This window comes from Lepeophtheirus salmonis, chromosome 3, assembly GCF_016086655.4.
Source record: "Lepeophtheirus salmonis chromosome 3, UVic_Lsal_1.4, whole genome shotgun sequence".
Lineage (NCBI taxonomy): Eukaryota > Metazoa > Arthropoda > Copepoda > Siphonostomatoida > Caligidae > Lepeophtheirus > Lepeophtheirus salmonis.
In genome coordinates, this window is record NC_052133.2 from 21,234,748 (window position 1) to 21,259,992 (window position 25,245).

Below are 25,245 nucleotides of genomic sequence, written 5' to 3' on the forward strand. Positions count from 1 at the left end.
GTACTGTTATTTGAAGAGAGTAGTTTGGCTATCTTAGCTTTCTATTATGTCCACTGCAAACAGCTATGAGAGAACGAGGAACCCCATAAATACAAATACCACACTGCATCTAGCTAAACCATAAGCAGGAAATACTTCCATGTTGCTCCTCAGTTATACTCCGAGTCCTACAACAATTAACATTTAAAACTCGCCAAAAAATCTGAATGTTATACTTTGTCTTTCATGAGCAGGCGCAATTTATGCTTACATATGTAGATATGATTTCCGGAATAATTAAGAATGAGTGGTAACAGTTTTAGAAGAAAAAAAAAAAAACATTGTTCAAGTTGTAGCTACAACAAGTACTGCACTCGTTTTAGATCATATTTTTACAACACTAGTACTGAAATGCAGCTGCCAGATTGATTAGATTCCTGGTCGTGCTGATATTTTTTTTCCCTCTCGTCACTTTTTATGATACGACAGATGACTTCACTTTAGTATTTTCTATCATTTCCCCTCGTGAAGGTATGCAACTTCTTATGCCCTTGCAGAAACCACCTTGTTATGCAGTTAAAAGGGTGAATTAATTTAAGCTCTCTACTGTAGTTAGTTAATGATAACGAGTGTGCAAATAAAAAACTAAGTAGAGTGATTAGAAATGGGAAAACAGTTGAGCGTGTGCTTTTCTTCTTTTTGTTGATTATTTAATCAATCTTGAAGTGTTCACATCTCCCTCTAAATACAGAATTCTTTGGTGTAAATTAATTTAAAATGTATAATAAAATGAATTTTAATATAATTATAATATTTTTTGTGTACGAATACTATTTTAAATGTAGAAGGTTATCCTTTTTTATCGTAGTAATTAATTTCCTCCCCCAAAATCAAATAAGAGGTAGCTGATATTGATAATGGTCTTAATTCAGTAATATCATTTGTCTCACTTTCTTTCTCGACCTCTTACACTAATCCCATTTCTAGTTATAGAGTAATATTCAATTATACTCCCCGCCTCTAGCGGACCAAAAATGTACTTTATAAAAGTATTGATCCCGTAGTCTTCGTTTGCCACATGATTCATGCTTTATACAACTTTAGCTATGTATATATGTCAAAGACACTTACAAAATTGAAATGTTTTCTAGGATCCAAAATGTGGACGTAAGCAATTTGAAGCCCCATATTCAAAATCAGTAAAACCCTATAATTAATAATTATAGGTCTAATCCTTCGGTACACCAATTTATATCAATGTAATTGACGTGATGAGGGCAATAATAGCAATTACCTATTGTTGTTGAGGTTACAAATGAAAAAAATACTTAATGGTTATTTGCAAAAAAATAAGGCAATTTATCATTAGTTTCTATCTATATTACATATTCTATTCATGATAATAGTCTATTATCATTTTTATATGTATACATTCAATATTCCAAACTTTCTAATCAAAACATAATTTATGTTTGACCGAGCTAAGAAAAATCTTGACCTTCAATGCACATAATTTGAATCAATATACTGTGTGGGGATTTCAAATCCAGAACCATTTTAGAATTCAAAATCCTGGTGACCCTGATATTTATCCTAATGTAAGTATGCCCATCAGATTCAGTTGATAAAATAGTATTGGAAAAAATACTAAATCCTACAAATCCATACAAATGCCCTACGTCCATTATCGTGTGCCTCTATGCCGGGTGCACGCTCAAGGACGCAAATAACTCCATATATACTTATGCTATAGAGCTTAAATGTCCAAATTGTGTAATTGGATTTATTCCGGAGAAACCAACATTTCTAATAACTATATGTTTTGGGCAACGGAAATAGGACCTCCTAGCTTGCCGGATATGAACTCCTTACACCTGTCCCGGTTTCAGGGCCAGGTTGGAGGCTGTAGTTGAAGCTGAATGTCGTTGTTTTGACTGATTGACTTCACTATGGACCCTGTCATGTAAGATCAATCGATTTGTGAATTCCTGAATTATTTTTGGAAATAAATTGTAATAGGCATTATCCTTTAATTTACCAGATTAAAAATCCCTACCCTGTATATATAAAAATAGTATGATGATAATCAATTAATTATTCAGGAATTTGCAGGTCTAATTATCCAGAGTGACTCTTCAGAAAATCACTATGTATTAGAAAAACAGCAAAATATCATTTATTAACAATGTATTTTTTCTTTTAGATAGTTTTGATTGTCTCAAAATACGAGAATCCTTATAAAAATATACATATTATATAAAAACGAATGTAAGTTGTTTCGTCACATCATTTTTTTGTATAGTCCAAACTTAAACTGACAGCCTCTAGAACAGTTTCTTCCCTGCAGAGCCCTAAAGCATTTTCTATCAATCGGGGCTCTACAAGAAATTAAAATATTTTATTCATTATTTGTTTAAGATCGTTAGGAGTCCTTAACGATGCACACTTCACAGTGGAGCACAAGGGCTCTGTAGAGCCCTGATTAAGAACAATTACTCTAGAGTGTTGAAATTTTTTTCATGGAGGGCTACATATAGAAATATATTTATTTATCAATTATTACCATATCTTGAAACATTAACTTATTTATACAATTGCCAAAAAATGAGTCTTAGCTCGTCCAACAATTTAGGAGAATTTCATTCCGTTATATCACAAGGGTTTTATACTCAGTCCATGACATTATCCTAAAAAAAATAATATTGAATGTGTATCACTGTTCTGTCATATTCTAAGCGTTGATTGGTTATTTGAAATTAGCTCTGGCAATTTTCTTTTTTAAATATGAACATTTATTAATAAAAAATAAAGACCCACAAATTTTACGTTCATAATTTAGAAGATTACTCCCCAAGAAACCGACAGTGTTAATTTCTGTTCATCCTGAACATATTCACACGTAGTTACTCTATACTTAGATGTCCTCTCCAAAATAATATTTAAAACAGCTTGAGAAGATACAAAAAACAGGGTTTAAGTTGCCAATAACAATAACAAAACTCACTCTAAAAAGTTCTTAGGATTTACAATCCTAAATATTTATACTACTCTTTTCTTTTTTAAAATAATGTACACAATTTTAGGTACCCACGCTTGTCGTTTAACCTCATCTATAGTCAATTTTATTATTTTATATATACAGTCCTTTTTTTTCTTTTTTAATATGGCGTGCTGAGCTTTAGTGACAAACGATTGTTGTTCAAAATGAGTCATCCATAGACATATAAACAAACTTTACTTTATTAGTATACAAGGGGGGCTGAACAGTTTCTGACCTTAAAGTGAGGATTATAGTCCTTGTAAATAAAAGCTTTGCCTCTGTTGAATGTTACTCACCAAAGTTTCACACATTTTCGACGCATAGTGGCCCTGTAACAGCCCTTTGAGTGAGTTGAAATGAAAATAAATTAAGAATTTTTAACTTTTTTTTTCAAGAGTGTCACAGATGATAGATAAATATGAGTAGCTTTTATTTACGAGTGCTGTCTTCTTCACGTTGACGTGTCAGATACTTTTTCATGACCACCCTCATAAAGATACTCAACATTAATTCAATTTACACTCCATCGATTTCATATTACATTGCTCCTTCTTCGTATATTTTAAATGTTGATTGGTTGAACTCAAATGAGCTCCTCTTTGGGTGTGAACAACTCACATACTATTAATAATTGAAGAATAGCCCCTCATGTGGTAATAAATAAATAAGTACCTACATATTTTCGGTATCCTTTCAAAAGAAAGATTGCAAGATATTATAAAAATAACATCGTGACCAGAAATGGTTCTTTCTTTGCATCGTGAGTCACTCTCTTTTCTTCTTCAACGATTGATAATATAATTACCTATAATAATAATACCTGGGGTTTTTTGTGTAATTGATAATAATAGAATTTCATTTAGTATGGGTTTTTTATATCGTTGATTTATTCAAATGTATTTCATTCCAGGAAATAATGTGCAGCTATTATATAGCCTACAATTTGACGAATTTGAGGAAGATACGTCTTCAACTCAACAGATCAGAGTGGATTATATACCTACAATATAAAAGCACCTTAAAGGATTTATCTATCTGCTCAGGATTTTCGATTGGTCAATTTCTTGTGCAATTCCTAATAATGGTTTATCAAAATAAACTATTAGAGCATCATCTTACTAAAAAATGAAATCCTTGAAACAGATGTATATTAGGGTTAGGATGAGATGTTAAATCCACGGTTCGTTTGAACCGCAGTACAACCTTCACGGTATCAAAGTTAACATTTTTTTACTTAATGGAATTAATGTATGTAGTTTTTCAAGTTTTTTCGATATGTTATTCTTTAATAGTTTATTTTCTGTACAAATAAATTATTCTTAAATATACTTATCTTTTACTAAAAATGAATATATTAATATTAAATATACACGGGTTATTCAATACTATTATTATGCAAAAAGATGAGCTTGTCTACATTTTTCAGTAATAAACAAGATCGATTAGCAGTCACTAATGAATATATGTTATATATTCATATTACCTTAATTATAATTCGCTATCCATAACTATTTTTTGGTCGATTATGCTTAAATGAAATTTTTTTTATTAAAAATACGGATTACTTCGAAGTAACTAAGAACTGAATGATCCTTTAATAGTTGTTGCCTAAATATTTAAGGCGCAATATATATTTATGACGCAAATTATATGTTTGATTTTGTAAATAAATTATAACCAACGCAATTATTCTGGTTTATTAATATTGGTACAGCTCCGTACCGTTACCAGTCCTTATATCTATATGTGGAGATGATAATGTTATGTTTCAATATTCACACAATCTCAAAATAAATGTGAGATTATATACTTCTAGTTTTAGATGTTGAGGACAGATAGGAGATAAAAGATGCTTACTTGTTGCTTGTCTCCTATAATAATAGTTTTCTGCGTCATTATGTAGCCACCGATGTTTAGTTAGATTGTATAAAATCTATGTGCCAAGAGGACTTTGAGATATATACTACAAGTGATGTAACAACTTTATCATTATTCTTCGTGACAGAATTTAACTCGTTATCTCAATTAAAAGTGTAAATTTATGGAGGTAGGAATTGAAGAGTTCATAGAAAACTTAATGTCTCCTATAAAACAAAAAAGTATTATTTTAGTCAACAAAATTTTGGAGAAAATTGATTACTTTGTTGTCATTTCGCCACTTGGATGTTATAGCCTTGGCTAAATACAGAGCCGGGTTAATATTTATAACTCTTTGTGTATTTATAAGTCATTCCACACTTTTAATTCTTAGAAAGTTGTATAATGTAACATATTTACCTCCATAAAAGGACCGAATTTTACAAGTCCATAAGAACATATTTTAAATTCCACATTTGATTAAAGTAGTACTTGACAAGCTGATTATGAATCCTTTATCAGTTTTTTTCGTATAAAATCCATTTTTGAGAATTTGAAATTTTTTCAGTATTTTTACCCATTTTAAAAGTTTAAGCTAAATTTGGAATGTTTTTTATTTTTATATGTGAGTATTCAATCTGGAAAAAAAATCCCACTATATTTTAAAAATTTTGTTGAAAAAGAAATAACACTCGGGTTTTTAACTGTTTTTATGGGTTTCGGGGTTTCATTTATAAAAGAATATTGGGTTATAAAAAGATCTCATTCATTTGCGATATTGATTTGTTTTTAACTTTATTGATGGAATACTACTTAAGAGGTGCCTTAAGAGGCACAAGCCAAAAAAATCAAAAAATCTTATTCATTCCATATTCAACTCCAGTACCGGGCGCGGTAAAAAAACCTTTACTCTTTGTTTTTGCTACATACATCAAGGTTTTGTGAATGAGGTAAAATTGTTTTGATCAAATATTAAAAATAAAAAAACAGCAACAAAAAAAACAAGATCTTCCTAAGGGTTTTAGAAGACAGGAAAATACCAATTCAACGTGACAAACGAATTTCGGTCAGCGCACTTTTGGCTGTGGTAAGAAAACAACAGAGATTGCCATCTTACATGGAGTCCAGACCAACTACTTGACCATGAATGTGGTGTTCCAGCATGATGGCACGCCTGGCAAAAGTCCCAGAAGTAGCTGGAAAACAACTTGCCTTTCTGATCAAAGAAAATGTGGTCCTCCTACTCACCAGATGCCAACCCATTATTTTTAGGTGCATGTTGAGACCAAGATCCGCACCATCCGTCACACAAATATCAACACCTCAAGTACACTGTCAACCAGCACTAAAATGCCATTCTTTTTTTAAATTTTCAGATCGTAACATCGATACAAATATATAAATTTCTGTGTACAAAAAAAAAAAAAAAAAAAAAAATTCAAATCAGAGACGTCCGCAAGTGGCGGGCTGGAGGGGTTGTAGCTCCTCTACCCCAATAATTAAGTATTTTTTGATTTTTAGAAGAAAATTGAATATTTGAAAATGTTTTTCAGCTGTTGATTTTTGAATTTTTTTACAAAAATATAACCTTTTAAATTTTTTCCTCCAAAAATTATATTTCAGTGAATACCATTGAATTTTTCAATTTTTTTTTTCTAAAAATTAAAATTTTTGTGAACAGCTTTGGATATTTGATTTTTTTTTCCAAAAATATGATATTTCAAATTGTTTTTCAAAAAAAAATAATTTTATGTGAACAGGTATGATTTTTTGATTTTCCAAAAATGTAACTTTATGTGAGTAATTGTGGAATTTTGAACTTTTTTTCGAAAATATTCAATATATGAAATTTAATTTTTCAAATTTTTTTCTAACAAATTTTAACTTTTGGATATTTTTTCTAAAAGAAAAACCCAAAAACCCAGCCATCTACCCCCGCCCCCACCCAAAAAATATATATATAATCCTTTGTACGCCACCGCAAGCCCATATTGAAAACGAAACAATCATTATTTACACTTCAAAATAGTTTGCTTGGCGTAAAAACAATTGAAAAAATGAGATGTTTTACTTTATCAAACCAAACTTTAAATAATAAAGTTCTTTTTAAATCTTTAAAATTGCACTGCGTCCGAATTGAATGATGCCATATCAAATTTAACCACATATTTGATATAAACATTTAAATTTGGAGTAAATATATTTTATATAAATTACTGTATTTTTTTTTGTTTTGTTTTTTCATTCTCAAATATTAGTCCAAACCTTTAGAAATGGCAAAAATAAATAAAAATTGAAATTTGTGAGTGTTGGATTTCAATGGTTTCATTTTTTATTTGTATACTTATAATATTAATAATTATTTTAGTTAACCCGTATAAATTTTATAAATACTTTTTTTTTAAAGATGTCAAGTAAATATAGAAATAATATATTTGTAAAGAAAATAAATTATAAAATAATAAATGATCAAAAAAACTTGAAAAATACATTAATTCTATGTAATTTTTTCATGACTATTACAGCATATCGAACCGTGGGTTTAGCTACATATGTATATATAGACCGAGGAAATTGAAAACTATCCAAGGCACGATTTTTTTTTTTACTTCATATGTGTGCTTAAGTATCCATTTTGGTGATGGCCTTAAAGAAAGTGAAGACAGATTCTATTCCCACGAAATGGAGATTAAAACGTTATATTAAGGAAAATTAAAGATGAAGGGGGAAAGAGGTAAATAATGTCTGTTTAATTATCTCTGAGGTTGCCAAAGGATCATTGTATTCGAATCATTTTAGGTACAGAATATATACATATACTTTTCCCATTAGGATTTTTTAATTAAGTTAAGTCATCATAATTCAAACAAAAAGGAAATAAAAATAAGAAAAATCTCATTTTAAAGACGTTAATGGACTTATTTTAAATATTATATATTTTATGTGCAGGCAACACGAACAAACTCCAAGACGATGATGGCTAACTTTATTTTAGTCTTTAGAGTCGTAGTACTCACGTTAGGATGGTTTTTTTTCATACTTACTTTTTCGAATTTTGATTAGGGGGGTCCAGTGAGGAAGAGCTGATTTTTGTACGGAAACAACCATTGCAAAAGGGCATTGTTCTGAAATGTCATCAAAATTAGGTTGCACATCTTGGTCAAATTGTCTACAAAATACATTTCTTTAAATTCAGTCAATAAACCATGTAGCAAATAAACATTGTTGGGTACTTTGAGAACAAAAAAGGAAGAATTACCTAAGTAAATTTTGATTATTCATGTATGGGTTTTCTTATTTTTTACACCGTCAACATATAAACAAGTTAGAATGATTTTTTTCCCAAATTATGTTTGTATTTCTCTACGCAAATTGGTTTGTTTCTATCTTCAAAGTAGTATAATGTGTCCCCCAAATACCACTTTAAAGTAACCAAAATTGATTATCACAATGAAATATTGAGAAATTGAAAGATTTTATTTGAAGGGACGATATGGGGGAGTCAAATTAAGTCTCTTCAATCAAATAAAGGTTCTAAACAATAACTAAACTTATTAGATATTTTAATTCATTCTAGTAATTTAAATGCAAAGCCTATAACTGACTTAAATATTGGGATGTATGTAAAACACATGTCCCGAAAAGTCCCGGAGTTGACAAAGAAAACCATTTTTGTTTCAAAATTGTCTTTTTTAAATTAAAATTGTTATTATTATTATTTGCTTTATTGAGCGGAGTCTAAATAACACTGTTGAAGCCTTTGTTAGGCTTAAACGGTATTTTGTACACATCAAGAAGGAATGTAGAAGCAAAAAAAGAATTTTTTTTTTGATCGATTGTTTTTGAAATAACAAAGCAAGCCTCACACTTAGCAGAATAACTCACAATGGAATCACAGTAGCTCTTGGGTAACGCGCTCGGGAGAAGTTATTCTCTTGAATTCAATGTGCCTCCTTCGCGCCCAGGCGATTCCTAGAGAAGTAAATACACTTTATGCATATGTCCTTCAAAGAAGATTCCTAGGAAAAATGGAGTAATTGTAATACTATAATGTTTATTTATATACACCAGATTTTCAGTTAGATAGTATCTAAACTTCCTCAAGTTATTGTTCTTTTTCACTTGATGATGTGACTCTAGACAAAAACTTTCTTAATACTTTTTATAGGTTAGAAAAATGTATATCAAAATTAATTTTGGGAAAATAAGTAACAAATAATGATGGAACAATTCATCACAATCGGAGAATCTGTTGTAATTTTCTGGAATCAGAATCGGGATTGACATCAGATAAATAATGATTTCAATTCTTATATATTATTATTTAATTTTTGTAAATATTTGTAGATTTTTCAAAAAAAAAAATTAAATATCAAAATGAACATCCGAATTTTTTTTTTTCAAAAATTTAATATTTGAAATTTAGTTTCTCATATTTAAAAAAAAAATTTTTTTTTTTTTTGATTTATTTTCAAAAAAGTTCTAAGAATTCGAATCAACATTGGCAATTTTTACTAGAATTGCATTGGAATCGGCTTCATAATTTTTGTAGAATCGTCCCATCACATCTACTAATACATTATTTTAATCTTTACATTATTTTTGCTTTCTTTCAAACCTTACACAAGATGTGTGACATTCATATAAGGTCTCAGAATAATGACATTTTGCATATGTTATTTTCTTAACAAAAAAAAAAAAAAAAATCCACACTGATCTTTTTCGAAATTCGAAAAAAAGTTGAAAGACAAGTCGCCCTAATTTATACATGATACGTTTTCCGTCTAAATATGTACATTCGTGCGTTCAACTTGATGAATTATGAGGGGAGTTCTTCTAAGTATGGTTTGTACGTTCATACAGTTTTTTGCACAATCAAATCGTATGTACGTATTTTGTACATACAAACACCAAGTTATGATTTATTTATTTATGATTCTAAATATAATATTCGCCTTACGATAGATTTGGATTATATTCATTATTTATATAAAATATTGATTTGGAATAAGGCTATTCATATCTTCATATTTGTAAGCCTTTAAGATAATCTAAACTATATATTAAACTTGCTTAAGTCTCTTTAGAAATAGGTTGAAATTATATCAGTCTAGCAACTAGGGTTGAGGATAAAGTTAAAACTATTGGACTGAGCCTGAATTTTTCAGATATGACTTTTGTTCATTTTTTCCCTGTTTTGCCTTTTGAAAATTTTCCCACAAAGTCATAATTTTTCTGAGAGATAACCTCAAGGATTCTTTGATTTGGAAGGCTCAAGCCCAACCTCTACAGACGTCTCTGCTTACCCAAGAACAGTTTTGTAAGGAGCTATCTAAAAGATCCAAGTTAGATCAAAATTGACTTGTAACTTTTGCCGTAATCTCCTTGACTAATAAACAAACAAACAAGGTTAAAAACATAACCTCCGCAAAAATAAATAATCTACATACTTTATACATGACCTCTAGCCAGAATTATATCCAAGAATGGACATTCCAAATTCTACGGGGGGTTTGGGCGTGTCTATACTTTTTAGCGTGTTGGTGAGCTCGAGATTACATTCATTAATAACCTTTTCTTTTCATCTTATTTGTAATTATTAGTTATTTTTAAAGAGATAATTTACATTATTTTCATATCCTTTAGTAGTCACGGGTCTGAAGAATAACTTTTTGTCTCTCTAATCTCAATTAGAGCATACCAGTAAAAAAATTGAGTCCCTCTCCTTATTTGAAATTATGTTTAATTAAATGGACCTTTATTTAATAATAAAGATTTATTCCGAGACTGAATTTCAAGTCCAGTCCGTATTTTTTTTATACTCTTACCGTAGATATTTGCACATACTATGGCTGTTGGACGGAAATTTTTGCAAATAGGCTTGATGTAACTTGAATTGTTATACACTCCAAAATTAGGTGCCCTTTGGAGGAAAAACAAACCCTTATTTGCGTAAATGTATTATATTCTCACTTTAAAAGATGCAAAACGGATTTCAATCTGCGTAGGAAGGGTCTGGATTTTTTTAAGATAAAAAAATGCAGTATCTTTTTTCGGAGAAAATAATTTAAATGACCTTATTTAGAGAAGAAATTACTGATTTTTCTTAAATGACCTTATATAGAAAATATATATCTCATTTTTATTAAATGACCAAAATCTCATTTTTTTAAAGAAAATAATAGTTTTTCCTGAAATTGTAAGAGCCTATTTGAATGTGAGTCTTCTGAGACCGGAGTGGTTGCAGTGACCTAAGGTCAGCTTTAAAAACATAGTCACCCTGAATGTGGAGATGAGTTGACTTCACTTCTTCTTAAATCGTTTGTAAAAATATTTTTAAAATCGATAAATACCAGGAAACGATTCTCCATGGTATAATTTTTCTTTTTCTTCTTGGATTGATATAATTAGCAGAATATTCAATAACAATTGACGGAAATAACTTGTACAATATGTACGATCAATAATATCAAATTAACCCCAACAAACTTGTGTTCAAAATGCCTTAAGCTAGTACTTATTTATTTTCATAATGAGGCCCTTATTTCAGTAAATTGGTACATTAGAGGATCTGGTTTTTGCCCTGATAACGCTTAAAATAGCGGAGGAAGGAAGGATCTTCATTAAAGCAAAATGCATAATTCATTAGAAGGCGTGTACCAAAGATTTGCTAGACTTGTAAAAAACAAAACACTCGTAAACATATTAAAAAACACTTTATCAATGGCACTCTGTTTGGACATGAGGCATGATTTATTTGACTGACGCCCTCTAAAGACATGTCTCTTACAATATCATACTTAAAAATGCCGTATAAGTTGTCTTGGGATATATATTTTAGTAGTTCTATCCCATGGGCTCAATTAAAAAAATTTACATTGAAATTAATTGTATCCATGTTGTTGAACCCCATATCGAACGATGTTTAGCTCTTGAAGACACGGAACAGTATTTGAAAAACCTTTTTTTTGTTCGTCGTGATATTAGTAATGAATTAAAAGACATGATTGGCTGTTGGAATCTGTTATTATTCACTGGTAAGGATTACACAATCAGACATTCAAAAAATAAAAAAAGTTTTTTTTTTTTTTCTTCTTAAATTTAGGATTACTTTATATTAAAATATTATATTGTATTAATAAAAACGTACGTATAAATTAAAAATCAACGGTTAAGAGGCATAAAAAATGATTTGGTTCAAATATATGTTGAAAATCGAGAATCCTTACAAACTAACAAAATCTTAAAACTAGAAACATTTCACATTTGATATTTAAAAAAAAAATTATTTATATATGCATTTATGATTTTATTTATAACGCGCTTTGGATCCTTGTAGAAATAACGTGAGTAACTAAAAGAACGGGGTCCAAAGTCTATAATTACTCGGATCCAATGGTCTCTAGCCTATAAAAAAAAAAAAAAAATTAATTTCTATTTAGGTAGTTGAAAAAACACAAAGTGGATGAGGATCACGTGGCGAGTTCCATAGGGGATGGCCCACCGCTTAAGCCCCTCATTTCTTTGGAACCCATATATGGAATAAAATGAATAGATAAGGACTTACGCGGAGCCAGTCTTGAGCCTGGCGAACAACAGATTCGTTGCTGTTATCTGATGTTAGTTAGCTGATTGATAAAAAATATAGTTGGCTATCGTCCGGTATTCGACTTTAAGCAATCATCACGAATCACAAATCATGGGTGAATGGCTAACAATAAGACTGAACTAAAGCTTCAAGTCCATCAAAAGGTATTTTATATAGGGTTTGACTACAGGGATGATGAGGGCGCTCAATCGTGACGTAATAGATAAACGCAATTGACGGTGAAGGAAGAAGGAGGAATGCGAAACCCAGAGCGGAAACGTGGATGGTGAATGGATCTAATAACTTTTTTTTTTGTCATTTACATCCTTAGTTCAACTCAATCTTGTCCTCGAGACAGGATTTCTTAAAAACTAAGAAAAAGGAAAACAGTAATAAACAAAAAAAAAAGTCCGAGTAAAATAATATGTACTTAGATACACAGAATATATTTGTAGAAGATGCTTATTCTAGAAAATACCTGCTTGAAGAGTAGACGCTCTACTTTATAGTAATAACATAGCGTGGATACCTTAAAAGGGAGCGGTGGACTCACGCCCAAAACATAGATTAATATAACAGATATTAGTCAATAAAGGAGAAGGGCAAATCCTGGGACCGTGTACTGACTTTAATTACATAAATATACAGCTTTATATAAATTAAGTTCAACTATTTACTCAATCAGCTAACTTAAAAGAAAAAAATCTAATTTATAAACAAATATATCGTTAAAATATAATAGATTTACATATCTATATGTTCGTATGTTCATTTTGAGGCGGGAAAAGTCCTCATGAACAAAGTCCATCCGAAAAAAAACATATTTTTCGATTAAATTAAATATTAATATTTAATTTGTCTCAAGGTTGACACAAATTGAGGGCGATAGTATAAAATGGGCGCCCATTGGGTGTTGGGTATGTGGGTTACAAACAAGATATACTCCACGTTAGAAAATGATGATCCCAATGAAAATATTAAAGAAGGGGAGCGCTTTAAAGAAATGAGGATCCCTGTATTACATAGTGACATATTTTTTTATTATACAACTAAGTATCAATTCCTAATAGGTGGTTCAGGGATGGGCGTCAACCGTTGTTGAGGAGGTGTTATTCATGTGGCTATGTTTTTAAAAATAAGATTTGCTCTTTTTCGCCTCCCCCTATCGCTTGAACCATCATCGATAACATCTCATTTCTTTTCAATTCATATCCTTAAAAATAAAACTTCCAAGACGAGTCAATGTTCAACGCCCATCCCTGTTTTCTACAACTAGCTAAAGATTCAAAAATACAATAGATAATTATGTATAAGAATAGAGTCATCCCTTCAGGATATTTTCATGGAATATCCGTTAGATGACGCATATAGATTTTTCAAAATAATGACTCCATTATTTGGAAATAAATATATTATCTTCTTCTGCAGAAGGATTTGGGTTGTCCTTTCGGCTGATCTTCTTGTCTAGCAACAATTGCCTTCCGTGGCAAAAAAAAAGAAAGAAGAAGAATTATCTTAAAATATCTTCAGGAAAAGAAAAAAATGAGAAAATACAATAACAAAGTTCGTTATTCTCTTGGCATGAAAACAAAAAAAAATATTGTCATTCTATAGTAGAATCCCCTGAGGCTGACCTCTTTTTTACTTTTCTTGTTATCGTTATTTTTTGCAGAGAATGGATGGCTTATAGTAATGGTTACTAATCATTATTCTTGTATAGTTAGCCCAAGGGTCTTTTGGCTAATAATGTCAATGTACATTGTACCAGTTGGAAAATAAGCATTTACACAGTTTATATATCATTCTTGAATACTCTTTGATTTAAAAAAAAAAATATTTCATAAAAACTATCTCAAATAAGGTCAGTTTTTTGGCTAATAATTTTTTGTCACAATCGGCTATTAATATGGCCATAATTCAAGTAGAAAAAGAGACCCAGAAGTGACGGATGTAGTCCATATCCCTTGCAAAACTAACATGGTTAATAACGGTCTTCATTGAATCCGCACTTCCATGACGTTCTCTACATGGCTTCATCTCGACGTGAGACCAGTACTAAGCTGAGTATCTAGCCACTAAGTTTAGTATCTAGCCTACAGAATGACCACTTTGACTTCTCTCAGTAATTAATAATTTTAGCCCAAATGAGTGATTTTGATCATGTTTGCAGAAGCTCCATCCTATAGGAAGACTACAAATTTGTTTGCAATCCAAGAAAACAGTCTTCTTGGCCACTTTAATTAGCTTTTAAAGCTTAGTTGGAGTCTGTCCTCCATGAATTAAAGTTATGAATTGAACTCATAGATGTTTTTTGTTGGACATATGCAACATACCAGAAAAATATCTGTATATGTAATGTTTAACTAGTCAAATTGCTATATTTTTACATTTGAAACAACCCTGTTGGTAAATGTAGTTAGATTTTAGTATAATTTTGCGTCATAGGACATGTGAAATAGGTTATTATTCTGTATGAAGAAAAAATAAATTTCATAAGTCATTTTTCCGATTATATTACTTCTATTTAAAAATAATAAATGTTTACGGACAACTGATACTAGATGGATACTATGTAGCCCCGGAGGCAAAATGTATTTGCATGTGGGGAAGGGTGTAAATTATTTAAAGATGACTTAATCAGGAAATTTTGTGGAATGATTTTTTTGACAATTTTAAGAGGATGTTTAAAAAAAAATCCAAAAGTATAATCTTTATTTTGACAAATAACCTTTTTTTTGCAGAGACAAAAAGCTTTTTAAAGTTAACATTTTGGAGAAGATGGCAAATATAATTTTCTAGCGTTTGAGATGTTTTGTTCAAGATACATCATTTTGTAGCTTTAACATTTAAAATTCTGCCAATGGGAGGGGCCATTAGGCTCTATGGTTCTGTGGCATTGCTATGTAGAACTGTTATAGTTAAAGTAGTCCCTTATAACCTATCAATTTACAATTGTAAATGATGTAAATTTTTACTCTCTACTTTTAGTATGTACAATCATATTTTCAAGGTCTATTTCATGTCCCTCAATCATATTATAATAATCCCCTTGTTCAAACAAGACTCCATGAAACACTCTGTAAGGAGAACGAGAGAAATCAATTGATTTCGTTATTTTATTTTTGTGTAGGTCTAAGTCTTTTTTTCTTTTTTCTAAGGTGAGGTTGTGCCCGTTATTGAATTGAAGGAGTGTCTTCTCAATGGATATCAAGGTTAGAAGCAACGGGATCTGTGTTAAATAGTATCCAGGGCATGAACTTCTAAGCCATCTACATATATATTCAAGTTGGTGCATAATAGAAGAAAAATTGTCTTTTTAAATACGTATGAACTCATAAATGCCCCCTTACAAACGATGGATGATTTACAAATACCAAAATTTGGGCGTAGATCTCCTGAATCTATTCAAATATGAACGCATCTTTGTTCTCATTAAAATGTGTGTACTTGACGATGTATTATAGTGAGTTTTTTTGTTTTTTTTGTCCAAATCATCATCACCTTGAATGACTTTCAATGGATATATATATATTATTTATGATCTTTGTTGTAATATTTATAAAAGAGTTGAGCGTATCGAATTATTTTGCGAGAGTTGGTTAAGAAGACTCTTATTATGAACCACATGAATCATGATAGGGATGTAATCATATCATTTTGTAGAAGTCCGTCCGAGTCGACTATTGTCGTGAGTATTGTTTGATTCTAGTACATATAAATCCATATTATTCCTGTTCCAATTTTTGTTTAGTACCTTTGTGCAAATCAGTGTAAGTTTGTAAAAATTAAAAGAATAAGTATCAGTTATTTGACTTTAAGAGTTATTTTCTTTTGTTTGTACCGTTAATAAAGGCTTTTCAAACACGTTGTTACCGTGATTATACATATATACAGCCTTTTATTAAAAAATAAACAGAAAAAATAGTCCAAAATCCATTTCCAAATGGCCCTAGGATTGTTAAATTGAGGGTAAATGATATCACGTCATTTTGACTGAGATTCATCTTTTATAATTTAATGGAAATCAACATTTACATAGAACAGGGTTATGTATTTTTCTTTAGATTTAACTAGAAACCTAAACTATTAATTAAAACCCTAGTTCAGAGTATATGAATCATAATTACGTTCTAAAAAGTTATAAAAGTTATTCTAAAAATACAAAAATACATCCCCCTAATCATCTACAGAGGGTTTTTATATTCTATATTTTTAATTGAAGTTACGTGAATCCAGAAGATGACTTTTGTTTAACTTTGATTTCAAACATCTTGTCTTCGCTTTCCTATTTTAGTCTATTTAACCGGACATATATATACTATGTAGATTGTAGATATACCCTTTTGGCAGAGAGTTCTCTACATCATGAATCATGATACAGCAGTTTTGATAGCACACTTACCTTTTCTTTAATAATCATCTTCTCATTCTTTGTTGTTATAGTTACTAGGATATTGAATGTGATTGCATCTCTAATAATCTCTATCTATATTCTAATATTATACATGCAACAAAGTTGTAGGATGCCTATTACATGACATGATCCAATACATCTTATCTACATATACACTATGTTTACTCTCAACGGCATCAAACTAACTTTAGTAATGACGACGATTGTGATGAGATCCCTTCTCTCATTACTGCAATTAATGTCAAGTGTGTTGGACTAATTGATGAAGGGGAAATCAAAAAGAGGATCTGGTGCTCAAAAACACAAAATATAGTTGGAATATTTTTTTCTCAAAATTGAGCGTTGATTACATTTGTATTCTTCCACGAATACTCATCGATTTCTATACATAAATATTTGTTATTAAACTTTTAAAGGAAACGGAAATTATACTTAATGTAGTCAAAAGAGATTGTCACGATAAAAGAAAAATAAATTGACATGTTTAATTTGAAAGACCATTTTGGGGCAATTGCAAAATTCTTTTAAAGAAAAAAAAAAGATATAAACTTTAGCTTAAACTCATAGGAATCTGATCTCAACCTACAAATTTGAATACAAATATACACAGATATGTCTGATATACAAAGTTGAATTTTGTGAAAAGATAATATATGAAGAATAATTATTGACTTGTTTTTTTTTTTTGAAAAGAGGTCATTTTAAAATAAGACTAAACATTATTTTCTTTAAAAAAACTTTATAATAATAAAAATAAATATTTTTTCAAAAAAAAAAGAAGTTATTCCATAGGTGTTGTTAGAAATTTAAAAAAAATAAGATATTTTTTTTACCATAGAAAAAAGATAATTTGAAAAACAAGTCAATATTTTAATAAAAAAATCAATTTTCAAAAAATAAGAAAAAAATGTCCCTGTACATTTATCTTTGCCCGTAGGCCCCCGGTCCTAATTGTCCCTATAATCAGTATGTATGTATACCTAATTGAAGATTTAATTATGTATAATACTTACATATGTATATACATAAACAAGCAGGGCCGACATGGTTTTCATAATAATGATTTATTTATGATTATTTATGCCAACTTTTAAGGATTTTAACGATGCATTTCCACGAATTTTTTATCATTAAAATTATACTGTAGTATATATCTATATGCATATATATTTTGCAGATAGTATAAAAGTTCAATGGCATAGTACATAGGAAGGAAGTGAAGCAATAACATCTTTTTTTTAATATGATGAAACTGTCAGTCTATCATTATTATTATTTTTTTTTTCCTAAAAAATATATATCTTTCTTTGGAATTGTCCACAAACAAACATACATGGAATTAATTTATCTATACATAAAATGTATTTGAATCTAATTTTTTAGTGCAATGCATTTTTCTTGTAATAAATCCGTTTATTTGTAGGCATGAAATCACATTTCACATTTCATTCAGAATTTTTCACGGCAGCAACCATTTTGTCCGACCTTCGAGGCCTTGACTTAGATCTTGTGGTCGCCTCAGGAGTCCCTTTGGCTACCACACTGTAAACGATAGTGTGGCTGCAGTTCAGAACCTTGGCAATTTCATTGGGAGTTTTTCCTCAGCGCGGAAAGTTCCAAAATTGCTACACGACGTCTCTCCATATTATCGGCTGTTGTTTCAATCTTGCTATTTAGATTTTGCTGGAGTTTTGTTTATAACTAGTCAAGACCCTTGCCTCGAAATATAACCCGGTATCAACTCAATAAAATCACGCAAAATAAATTAAAGGAATGTTCAGTTTTAGACGTGCAAACCTGTATGCGTCTTGACCTCAGTACCCAAGCTCTGTTCCTTAGGCTTTATAATCCAATTTTATATTTATATCAAGACCTTACCTATACTTATCGTAATGTAAAGGGTGAATAGCCTCCAATTTACTTTGACACTCTAAAAGTTGACCTAATTCCTCCAAAAATTGTACAACCGTTATACTCTCAAATTCTTTTTTCTATTTTTTTTAAAAGATGTCATATTTTTTATGAACAGAGAAAATTGTTACTCATTTGTATTTTTTGAGTGTGCTCATTCACTCAAAATGTGACTCTCAATTCATTTTCAACAAGAGAAAGTTTTTATGTACCTACATACATATGTAGACTATTTTGAGAAACGAGACACTTTATAATTATGTAAAGGAATAACGTAGTTTCAAACAAAAATTGGGAATAGCTGATTAGGATCATTTTATTGTTATTATTTTTTATCCTCATTAATAGTTGTTGTACTTTCAGTGTACTCACATAGTATTATGTATTCAGTCAGGTCATAGGCATACGTGCTGTGATCCCTATAACATTAATAGTAAAGAATAATTTTCGTTCTGGCTACAACTTCAGACAAAATATAATTTATTTTACATATTTATGCATGTTTATTGTATGTAGTAGCTACTTAAGTAATAAAAGACTTGGATCCGTTCATTTCTTCAGGTGTACATTTGTTAATTTATTTTCGTTCATCCCTATATTTATTTTAGTTAAATAGTTCTTCGGCCCATATAAAGAAACCATTATTCGGACTCTATCACGGCGTTACCTCGCTAACATCAAATTATTCAATGTATCTTTTTGTCAGCTGTTAATTCCCTTGTCTAAGTTCATATCAGGGCTACCAACCCTTGGATTCCCCTTGACACAGATCTTTGGTTTTAATTAAGAAAATGTATATAATCTTAGGTTTTAGTTTATTATTGTTTATTTTCAAATTATATGTTTAAAATTTTTTTTCAAAGCATTTTATATTTACTGTTTAATTTTAGAATTTTTTTTCCCAAAAATTTAACTCTTTTCTGAACAACTCCGGATTTTTAAAAAAAAATTCTCCAAGAAATGTAATATTTTAATTTTTATCCCAAAAAATTCAGTTTTTTCAAAAAAGTTATGGAAAAATTTTTTACCCTAAAAATGTTTTTTTTTGCGAATAACTATGAATTTTTTAATTTTTTTTTTTGTGAATAATTATAAATATTTTTCTCTGAAAAATTTAATATTTGAAGCTTAATTTTTGAAGTTATTTCCAAGTAATGAATATTTGTAATTTTTCTGAGATATTTTTTTTCAATTTTTTAAGAAAAATTCCAAACAACCCCCCTTCCTCAAAAAATAAATAAATATATATAAATACAAAACTTGCGGATGCCCCTGGTCTTGTACAGAATTGTATGTATCATTGAGCAAATATAACAAGATCAAACCCAATGGTAAAGATAAATGACTGGCGTTATTTCCATCTTTGATTTTATCTTTTTGTTTTTTTAAATAAATAAATTTGAATTTCGATATGAATTAAGAGAATAACTTGGAGTCTCAGTTTTTTAAAGAAAATATTTCTTTTTTTAGCGAAGAGAGGACGTAATTGTGTTTTAACCACTGGGTTTGATCTTTAGTCACGGGTAGAAGATGTTTATTTTTTGTAAAAAATTACATAAGCAGATAAAAAAATGAATAGCTAAATAAGCTTCATTCAAAGATATTTTTCCCGTTCATGAGCTCAAAAATGAAAGTAAAGCATTTTCCACTCAATCCCGATACTTACTTAATCTTAATAGAAAAATATCTTCCAATGACGTAATCTTTATTAATATGTACATTGTATATACACACTTCAAACGATATGAATTAAGCCCAATGACTTTGCAAATCCCTATTATTAATAAAAACTCATTGTTATTACCTATGTGATAAAGAACAAGGGAGGGGGGGACTATCTACAATGAAAATGATTTTTTTTTCTCGTAGCATTCCTTAACTGATTCTTTCTTAAACCTGGGTAAGAAAGAAGTATGCAGTTGAAGAAGAATAACGCTGTTGCTAATCCTCAAAAAAAAAAAATCATATAAAGATACAGTCTGTCCTTCTACCTGTCCTTGACCCTCTTACAGTGAAGGCTAAAGCAATGAAAATTATCATTCATACATAGGTATAAAATACCCCCTCATGAAAGCTAAGCACTCATACCTTCATTAAAATGAATTGACCAATAAATTGAATGCAGTCATGTCACGTGTTTTAACAAAGAATAAAGGCGCGTAATCTATAATATTACAAACAGAGTTGTAACTAGGATTTTTACTTGGGTTGTGGAATTAATTATGTCAAAACTTTTTCAACATTCATATTAATAAAATAAAATAAATGGGGTTGATATAATGAAGGGGGCAAAACATTTTGGCCGAATGCTTTTCCAACAAATGACAATTTATAAATTAAAATGTGGCTCTTATATGTCAATATATTGTATATCTTTTTTGGCCCAATTTCTAAAATTGCCTTTTGTCGAAAATATTTTATGTGTAAAGTCATAAAACCGGTTTTTATTTATTTGACAACATTAGTGTCATTTTAACAGTTGATTTGTAATTTTGAAAGTATTTATTTGATAAGAATCGCTCTTTATAGTTTAAATAATAAATCTTGGTTAAACCATCATATAATCGAGCTCGCTATAATTTTTAATCTGATTTATTGTACAGACTGCTGGGTAAGACAGGCAGACTTTGACAATATACACAACCACTCATAGTCCATGACGTCACTATTACTAAAATTTTCAATGTAATGTATCGTACCGCCTGCTGGACAAGAAAAACAGATTTTGACAAAACACACTACCACTCATTCACTATGACGTCAATATTAAAAGCGTGGTGGAAATCAAACATCAGTCGTACACGTGTAATAGCATTTCTATAAGCTTTAACACCTACGAGAAGGAAATTCTTCTATCGTAATTATTTAAATGAAAAGTGTCAATTAAATTTAAATTCATTTGATATAAAGTGTGTGTTGAATAATTTATGCTCTAGTGTAGAGGATGTCCTATTTGCATCCAACAAATGACTGTCAATGAAACCTTTATAACAATTACTACAAATGAATATTTAACATTCTCTTATTATATTCATAGGAAACACGGATTACTTTTGGATCTTTCACGACAAGTCTTTAATTCAGGTGGTATATTTATAACTTGAAATATCAAATTAATTACCTAAATCCTTCAATATTTATAATTTCATCTTAAAATTGTATGGGATTCTGCTCGCTGGGATCTTGGTGAAGTGTAATTTCCTGGTAATGATAAATTCTAGTAAACCCAAGGGGATTTTTCATTGTATCTCTCGACCTTTCAAACACAAAGAAATAAAAAATAACCGGTATGTTAATTGTATACTATTGACTTTGGAATCACGAAGACGAAGGAGACACAGGATCTTATACTCTTGCGGAATTTTATAGTCATAAAGATACATTTTTGTCAATTTCCATTTTTCTTTAAAATTATGACTCGTTTCAAATTTAAACTGTCAGAAAAAATTTAAACACTAAAACTTAGGACAAAAGTAATTTTCTCTTCTAGAAAATGTATTTGTCAATTTAGCATTTATAAACAAAAACTTTTTTTGTCAAAGTTGTAAAAAAACCCAACGACCCAGCTTCCCTGCAAATGCACCTGAGGAAGTCACCTGAAGATAATTTGCCCCCCTCCCCACTCAAAAATAAATTCCAAAGCACACTCTCCATGAATAATCTGAGTAAAGAAAAATAGGATTTCTCCCAGAATTTTTGATTATTTTTCTGTAGACTTTAAAATATATATATATCGAAAAAATATATAATTAATTTTTGAAGAAACTTTTTAGAAATAGTTAAAAGTATTACTTAAAAAAAATGGCATCAAACCAAATATCGAAAAGGGAACCCAAGGGTTAAAAATGAGGTTTAAACAAAAAAAAAATATTACTTTTTAAAAACTGTCATTCAATAACAAATTAACCTAGTTATTTATTACTTTAAGGGACAAATTGTCCCAAAACAGGCCCAAAGTTGGCTCAGTTTAGATTGGAACAAAAATTTAAATGTAAGACAAAAAAAATGGGACATCAGTAGTAAAGTTTGGAAAAATACTCAAAACCTCCCCCTCCCTCCCCCCCAACCAAAAAAAAGAACGAAAAACCATATATATATTAGCTCCAGGTCCTCCAATTGTATCTGGAATTGTTGAAATAAAGATCAAGAAGGGATAATTTGTTTTTTTTCAACAAATTATTGACAGTTTTTAGCCACAAAATATTCTAATTAAACATTTAGAGGCGTTGTAAATGGCTCTTAAAGTAGTTAAAACTGATCGTCACAATAAAATAAATAGAAATTGACGAATTTTATTTATAAGGCCACATTGGAGCCAATATGAGTCTTTTATATCAATCAAAGGATTTATTCGAAGGATAAAACTATTGAGTACATTAAATCATGCATAAATTTGAATAATAAACCTATTATTGACTCAATTATTGCTATGAAACATTAGCCTGTATGTATATATGATATTTAAAATTGTTTTCATATTGACGCACCACATATTATACAATTATAGCAGGAAAATAACTTTTTTTTTAGAGAAAACTAGCTCCCAAATAAATAAATAGATCATGGGTACTTAGTTGTGATTATTATTCCTAATATTAAATACAGAATGGTAATTGTGTTAATTGTAAAACATTTTGGGCCTTTTTTTTCCTTTTTTTTGAAGAATCAGTTGAGAGATGAGTAAAGATTGTTTGGTAGATACTATGTAGACGTTACTCTTGTAATTTTAAGGACGTTGTAAGTAATTTATTAGGGACTCTAATAAGAATATCATATTATTATGATCTTGAAACTGTGACAATTCTCCTTTTTTTAATATAAATATGGAGGCTTGGTAACCACAATGTTACATCAAATGTATTGATGTTAGAAAATTGCCACGGAAAGGAAATTATATGAACAATACCTTGATAAAATTTTTAGAAATACGTAAATACATCTGCCACGAAGCATTTCTTTCTATGAAGAAACAAAGAAACCAAAGCCTACAAATTTTGAGGAAGATAATAGAAGCAAAGTTATTATAGAATTTTGTCTTTAAAATACAAGGAGGAAGTGTATTACAATCCATTGTTGGATTTTAATTTAGAAAAATGGAGTAAACAATACTGTTTATTTAGAAATCATAAAAAAATCTACATACAAAAGCCCTGCCCCTCCCAGATACTGCATAAAAAATCTTCTTACACATAATCACACCTTCCCTTTACTTTGAAAACCATCCAATGGGCCAATTGTACTTTTACAGCTCGAAAGAGGTGAGATTCAAAGTACGGCCGTCCACAGGGGCGGGATTGAGGGGATGAAGCCCCCCCCCCCTAATAGGACTTTTTGCTTCTTGCTATTTTTTTTTTGTCAGGATGCGTAAAAATTTACGCAGAAATAAGAGGAAATTTTTTTCAAGATTTGTTTTCTGAACAAAAAGGTTATTCGGGCAAATTACCCTGAGAATGAAAAAATTAAATACTTCAAATTTTGTCACAAAAGAAATTCCCAAAGAAATAATATTTGAATTCAAACTTAAATTTTCATTTTCAATTTTTAGAATTGTTTTCAATAAAATCCAAAAAAATAAACCCCCTCAACTGAAAAAAACATAGAATATAGGGTAACAAAATGTAGACTCGAGAGATGGTTTTAGAAATACATCAATAATTTTATATTTTCAATATTAGGCAGCAAAAAAATAAAGTAACAATGTTAACAAAACATCTAAACTAGGTTTTTGCGCTCAATAGGGCCACCTTCATTATCAATCCCGGCATTTACATGTCACCTGAAGCCAATGCAGGAGTTGATGTCAAGCTCCTCTGACAAATTGTCCCATGCATAATCTATGGAGGACTTCAGTGAGTCCATATTTGTGTGTGAGGTCCTGTCGACTTCCCTCTCCAAAGAATCTCTTAGGACCAGAATCGAGCCCTGTTATCTATGGATAACTTTTGGCATTTGGTGGACGTGCAAGACGGGGCGCCGCCCTGAGTCCAAACGTAGTTACTCTCTGGATAGTTGGTCTTCAGCTTTGGCAAGATGCTATAGCTAAGCATCTTATAGTATGCCTCCTTGCCGATTTCCCACCCAACCCAGTAAAAGAACGGAGGCATCTTATCTCCATCAGAGGCCACAACGCCAAGGACCATTGTTTGAGCCAAATATTTGGTGTATTAAACCCCTTGGACCTCTTCTTTTGATTCCACAAGCCAGTGGAAAAAAAGTTGAAATATTAAATGTTTCTGAAAAAAATAATGAAAAATTAAATTTTTAGACAAAATAAAATACAAAAATCCAGAGACAACATCAATTTTTTAGGAAAAAAATTGATAATATAAAATTTTTGAAAAACAATTTCAAATATTAAATTTTCAGCGAAGAATTTCAAAAATATATAAGATATTAACAAAAAGTTAAATTTTTTGGTAATTTTTCTTTTAAGAATCAAAAATTCCTTACCTTTAT

The 25,245-nt window shown here is 30.0% G+C and overlaps 1 long non-coding RNA gene across 1 annotated transcript; it reads right to left on the reverse strand.

The window, feature by feature from the left end:
- Positions 1–11,883: 11,883 nt before the first annotated feature.
- LOC121114620 (uncharacterized) lies at positions 11,884–12,607 on the reverse strand. Its single transcript, XR_005863304.2, has 2 exons — positions 12,444–12,607; positions 11,884–12,283 (listed from the first exon to the last, which is right to left on the reverse strand). It is a non-coding gene; the product is annotated as an uncharacterized lncRNA (long non-coding RNA).
- Positions 12,608–25,245: the final 12,638 nt, after the last annotated feature.